The sequence below is a fragment of the Suricata suricatta genome, chromosome 2 (assembly GCF_006229205.1).
Source record: "Suricata suricatta isolate VVHF042 chromosome 2, meerkat_22Aug2017_6uvM2_HiC, whole genome shotgun sequence".
NCBI lineage: Eukaryota > Metazoa > Chordata > Mammalia > Carnivora > Herpestidae > Suricata > Suricata suricatta.
This window is the reverse complement of record NC_043701.1, coordinates 180,294,025-180,300,693: the sequence shown is the minus strand read 5'-3', so window position 1 is coordinate 180,300,693 and position 6,669 is coordinate 180,294,025. Positions and strand designations below refer to the sequence as shown.

The 6,669-nt window shown below is 40.4% G+C and overlaps 1 pseudogene; it reads left to right on the top strand.

Moving 5' to 3' along the window:
- Positions 1 to 3,854: 3,854 nt before the first annotated feature.
- LOC115286159 lies at positions 3,855 to 3,950 on the top strand (annotated as a pseudogene).
- Positions 3,951 to 6,669: the final 2,719 nt, after the last annotated feature.

The window sequence follows — 6,669 nt, the reverse complement described above, 5'->3', positions numbered from 1 at the left end:
ATCAGCACAGAGTCTGCTTCAGATCCCCCTTCCCTTTTTGCCCCTTCCCCCTTCATGTGCTTTCTCTCTCTCAAAAATAATGTTTTTAAAAATCATTTTTATAAAACAACCTTAATTCTCCATGTAATGTAACATATTCACAGGTTCCAAGCAGTTAGGACAAAAACACTTTGCAGGAGGACAGTATTCTGCCTACCACATCAGGACCTATTTACTCCCGATGAGACGGAAGTGATAGAACAATCTGAAAAGACTCTAAACAAACTAGTATAAGATCCCCAAAAAGATAAAAGAAGGAATAACACCAATTTTTACAAAATAGGGAACTGTGAAGGAATTTATGCATGGTAACCGGTAGTAGAAAATGAGTCTATAGGTATCGAAGTAGATTGGGTAAACTACTCTGTTCTAACCTCCTATTAGCGTGCTTTCCTGGATTGAGAATACTAGAAAAATTAAACCAAAACAAAACAAAATGTACATTTCCCAGGTCACCATGCTGTTAAAAGGAGCCATTTAGGTTTGGCCAATCAGATGCATGCTCGTGAGACCCGTATGTGGAGCCCGGATCAGGGAAGGGAGAAGCAGCGTGCGGGAGGCAGCCATTTTCCTCCTGTAGATTTCAGCACGCCCCGGGAGAGTTTGGGCTGCGCGCTCTCTCCTTAGCAGACTGCAGCCTAGGCGGCAAACACCAGGAGCCAACAACCGCAGCGGTGGCCTCCTGATGCCTGGAGAGCAGCTAAAGTCAGAGATCTGCAATGATCGTGGGGGTGGCAGATGCTACCGAAGCTTCCTGATTCAGTGCCCTTGGAAGCCAGGTTCTGCAAAGTTGTCCTGGGAGCCGGTGGAGAGCCTGCTCTTCTAAACCTTCTAATGCATGTTTGAGTTCCAAATTCCCTCTAAAGCACACTTTATGCTTAAAATAGTGAAAAATGCCTCCTAGCATCTACAGCAGAACCCTGATTGATATATGCACAACATACAGGTCCCAAAATTGGGGGAGGAATGCTGTTAGTTGTGCTTTCTTCACAAGACTCAGTGGCACTCAGTTCTCTTTTTCCTCTGTCCCTGCAAATTAGCTACTACGTACAGGTAAACATGTTGTAGGTAACTAAACTTTAGCTTAGATTATAAACAGGTGACTTTACAAAGTTAAAAGTATGTCACTGAACAGCTGGAAGGAGACAGAATGACCTTCTAAAGAGCAGGATAATTCCATGTTTTCATTTTAATTAAACAAACGTGTTGGAATTAAGAAAAATGAAAATAGACCTTAGTATTAGATGGGACCAGAGAAGCATTTGGCTGACAGTATTGACGAATTATCTCCTTCTAATCCCTGGATGGATGTGTCAGGTTAGCAAGTAAGAATCCATTTTTTGATGACCTCTTTATTCCAAATTGCGCATCATAAAGGAAAAAGCTCAGGACTTACGCCTTTTCAATTTTCTGTTATCAGAAAATGAGTTACTTGGTCATTTGGGGAAGGCTTCACTGGCCACCACCCTCCTTCTCTGTAGATTGCCCAGTGCTGTCGTGGGAAGTATCATACTCCTTCACTCAAGAAATTCTTCATGAGGTGAGTGGTCAAGGTAAGAACTGGTCCAAAATGTTGGGGTTTTCTTCAGTCTTGCAGTTTAGCAAAATAATTATGGCTCCTTTGATTTGCTGAGTAGCATTAACAGAGCTGAGAGCTACCTGAGAAAACTTACCAGCTATTGCTAGTATTGTCATCTTTCTCCTAGAACCAAAGCAAATCTCAAATTTCAAAGTCCGAATTTACCTCGGGAGCGGTCTCACACACTTCTTGAGATCATAAATTAAGACTTCTACCACATTCTTTATCTTGTTAGTTCAAGATCATGACACGAACCCATCAAGGGAATACATTCCCACTAACTTTCCTGCCTAGCAATGGTTTCTATAAGAAAACTTGATGTGCTACTTTAAAATGCACTTTTAAAGAAATAATGTATATCACCCCAGAGGTGGTAAGTCAATGACAATAGTAGTGGAAGAAAAATAATTTTTTAAGTAAGAGAGAAAAGTCTGAAGGAAAAGCATCAATTATTTCACCAGAACATGACTTCTGATATTGCAGCCAGTAGCTCTGTCATAGGCCAGTCATCTTTAATAAGACGAAGGGCATCCCTGTCACTAGAGGCATTGTGATGGCACAGATGGCACTGCACTGTGAAGGGGGTTCGGGGGCATCTTGGGAAGGACACTGAAAATACATGTGCCCTTTGTCTGCCATATTGAGCTCCTTCTATTATCTCTTGAACTGGGAAAATGGGTTTCACTACCTTATCCATATTTGGGAATTTGATCTAAAATGCATTCTGTAACCCAAATTTGGCTAAGTATTCCTAGGGCAGAAATACGCAGAAATTCTTCTCTAGAAGTACTGCTGAGTAGGAGATCAGAAGATAAGAGTAAGTATGTCTAAGCATAGGAAATCAAAATATAGTCGAGCACCTAATTGGCCAACTGCCTTCTACTCCTTCAACACTCTAGTCTCCCTGGCTACTTGCACAGTATTATTAAGGTAGAATAAATTGTCTGACATGACTAGGTTTTAGGAAAATATGTGAGAGTCATTCAGGCAAAAAATCAGTTTGAAATAGATGAAATTTTCCATCTGAGTGGCTTCTACCAGAAGAGAATGTTTCTGGGAGCGCAGTATTTTTAATCTTGTTTTAAAATAAATACTTTAATGTATAAATCACACAATCGTAAAGGCACTTCAATTTTATTTTCTTTAGTTTTTGAGGTTTTGGAATTGCTCTGTGCAGTTCCAAGTAAAAGCTCTTAGATAAAACTTCCATGCCGAAAACCACCGTCACATATGTGCAAGCACAACTATAAATTTATACAACGCTCAAGCTGTTTGTCGTTTGCAAAATTTGCTAATAAAATGCAGAAGTAGGGTTTCCATTTAACATTCTCTGGCACTAGCATTGCATGTGTATCCCGGGTGCAGGCAAGAGATGGAAAATTCCATGCACAGAGAATCTTCTGTGGTTGTGACAGTTTTCTAATATCTTAATGAGTGAATTATGATAATTATGAAAATCTTAGCTTTACATTATTTGTGACGAGTGTCTGTGTGTGCGGTGCATGTGTGTGTGTGTGTGTGAGAGAGAGAGAGAGAGAGAGAGAGAGCGAGCCTTCCCAGGCAAATACAGCATTCTGATTCAGCAGCATTCAATGAGGAACATTTCATGGGCTAATAATACAAAATGGATCTTAAGCTGCTGCATATTAATCAAATTCATTAAAGTACATTCATTAATTTGTGTGTATAAGAGCCAAACTGGGAATGTGGAATTTGCTGATTTTGCACAAAATGCATGCATTAATGAATGCTAAAACTTCAACATGAGTAATAGCTTTAACAATATTTTTATAAAGCAAAATCCTAAGTATTGTAAATATCTAATTGTTAATTATTTTCTTTTTAATAGCTCCATGTTCATTTCCTTTTGTTATTTACCTTTAAGCAGAAAAATAAATATGGAAGAAGAAAACAATTAAGAAATAAAGAGTAACCCCAAAAGACTGTTAAAAAAGCATACAGCCATTAATATTAAATTTCTTACCTCTCCTTCATATCAACTTAAAAATAGGTTCAGGGCACCTTAGACATGGTCACATTTATATGTACAAAGAAACATGAATTTGAAGTTAAATTAGGAATCTTTAATTTCCTCTATGGGACTGGGGGCTGGGAGGGTGTGGCTAAGGAGGACAGCATGGGAGGGGGTATACTTAAATGTCTACAACTCATGGGAAGTTGTTACATTTCTTCATGGGTCAGGGGATCTAAGATTTGTGCTAACAATGAATGACCAGTGTCCCTTCGGCAGCACATATCTGGAATGATACAGAGATTCGCACGACCCCTGCACAAGGATGATATGCAAATTTGTGAAGTGTTTCATAGTAAAAAAAAAAAAAGTAATTTTGTGATGGATGTTAATTAAGTTGATTGTGATGGTCATTTCAAAATGTATACATATCATCATGTCGTACACTTTGAAGATATAAACTTTTAGGGGCGCTTGGGTGGCTCACTTGGCTAAGCATCTGACTTCAGCTCACATCATGATCTCACAGTTCGTGGGGCCAAACCCCACGTAGGGCTCCGTGCTGACAGCTCAGAGCCTGGAGCCTGCTTTGGCTTCTGTGTCTCCCTCTCTCTCTGCCCCTCCCCCACTTGCACTCTGTCTCTCAAAAACGAATAAACGTTAAAATTAAAAAAAAATAAAGATCTACACTTTTATTTGTCAATTACTTGTTTGTCAAAAAAAAATCAACACTCCCTTTCTACTATATGACTTTTTACCCTGGAGGCTAATTGCTCTGAAGGTAAGGTTCCCTTCCTTCCTGAATAGCAATTAGCACAGTGCTGGCAATATTTAATACTTACTGTCTATTGAAGTTTTAAAAAGGTGTGTAGGTGCTTTTAGGACAAGGCTTCTCTGACCCCTGATATGTTCATGTACACTGTACGGCTCTGAGCCCAAAGGAACCTGTAGTATCTTACAAACTCTTCATCCTCACAAAACATGGCGGAGAATGCTGACCTGCAGCAACATTCTTAAGCAGATCAGTGATTGGCAGATAGCTCCTAATTAATAAGCAAACTCAATAGAAATTGGTATCTAGTAATACATCAATATATTAAATTTAAAATAACTATTGTACAAAGCAAAATGTGACAAGAGTTGTGAGAGAGGTGGAGACATCACAGCCACAGGTTCAGAAGCGTCAGTGCAGGAAAACATGGGCGAGGCTTCCGGTCAGAAGCTGCAGGCTGACCGGAAGCCTGGTGAGGGCGGGATCCTTCAGTCCCCCCTCCTTCTGCCACAGCTCTGTGCTCTGTGTCGAACAGGTGCTTAATGCAGGACATTCTAAGTGGAGAAAGTCAGGTAAACAAAGAAAGGAAGGTGGGAATCTGTACTCTGTGCGGGGTAGGCAACAACGGTGGGGCTAGAAGAACCTGAGCCAGAGGACGAAGAGTGCTCCTTAGGACCCCAGTCCGGTGTGATGTGGGGCAGGAAAATTTCCCTGGTGTGAAATTCCTATTCTTGGTTCCGGACATATTAGGCTTTCTTCTGAATTAGGAGGTATCTTCCAACTCTCCGACTTGCTTGAGAACATTGCTGTACACCAGCATTCTCCAGAACTCCCGTGTTTTGTGAGGTGTAAAAGGGCAGGGGGAAAGCTCTTTATTTAGCTGTTTGGAAAGTGTGTTCTCAGCTTTACAATGAATGAACATAGCAAGGGGTCTGAGAAGCCTTGTCCTGAAGACACCTGTATACCTTTTGTAAACTAGGACTTCCCCAAATGACTTGAGCGCAGAACCAATGTTCCCATGGCGTCTATCAACATTGCACGGACACCCCTACTGTTGCACGACTACAATTCCTCTGCTAAAAATTCTCTGGCATTCTGTTGGCCAAGGGAGTCACAAAACTATATGTATGAGATCCAAAGTGGATCACTGGTCAATTCTTTTGCCTTGAAGAACAAACTTCTATTGTTTAGATTAAGTGAGAAAGTTTTCTGTCCTTTTTAAATTTTTTAAAGTTTCTTCATTTTTGAGAGACAGAACATGAGCAGGGAAGGGGCAGAGAGAGAGGGAGACACAGGATCTGAGACACAGGGCTCAAACCCACGAACTGCGAGATGATGACCTGAGCCGAAGTCAGCCGCTTAACTGACTTAGCCCCCCAGGCGCCCTGAAATTTTCCTGTATTTAATGAGATTCTTAGCTTTCCTGGATCTCCCATTTTAATTTGTCTGCCACCCCCATCGTGGCAAAATTCTCTTGTGTATCTCCTCTGTCGTGTCCTGCCCTTTAAGAGACGGAGACAAATGGTTCCAAACTCATTATTAGGTTTCTCTCCTCAAAATGGTTCAATTGAAACCTTAGCCATTTCTTCCCTAAACTCATAGTATTTCCTATCTTCTCAAAGATCTTAATTCGTTGCTGATTTTTGTTATTCAGATATAACTGACATAAAACATTATATTAGTGTCGTGTATACAACATAATGATTCAATATTTGTATATGTTGTGAAACGATCACCATAATAAGTCTGGTTACCAACCACCACCACACAGTTACAATTTTTTTTAAGACCTAGTCTCTTAGCAACTTTCAAATATGCAATACGGGCCTATTAACTATAGTCCCCACGATGTACATTACATCCCCACGACTTATAACCGCAAGTCTGTATGCTTTGACCCTCTCCACACATTTTGTAATCTCCTCCCCCTGCCTTTGGCAGCCACCAATCTGTTCTCTGTATCCATGGGTTCAGGGGTGTTTTGTGTTGTTTTAGATTCCATATATAAGTGAGATCATCTTTCTCTCTCTGACTTCTCACTTCGCATAATACCGTCAAGGTTGCAAATGGCAAGATTTTCTTCTTTTTTATGGCTGGGCAGTCTTCCCTGGTGTACTTACACATTTTCTTTATCCATCCACCCAGCAGTGGACATTAGGTTGCTTCCATGTCTTGGCTATTTTAAGTGCCGCAGTGAATAATGGAGATGCATATATCTTTTTCCATTGGTATTTTCATTTCCTTTGGATAAATAGCCAGAAGTGGAATTGCTGTGTCAGATGATATATCTATTTTTAGCTTGTTGAG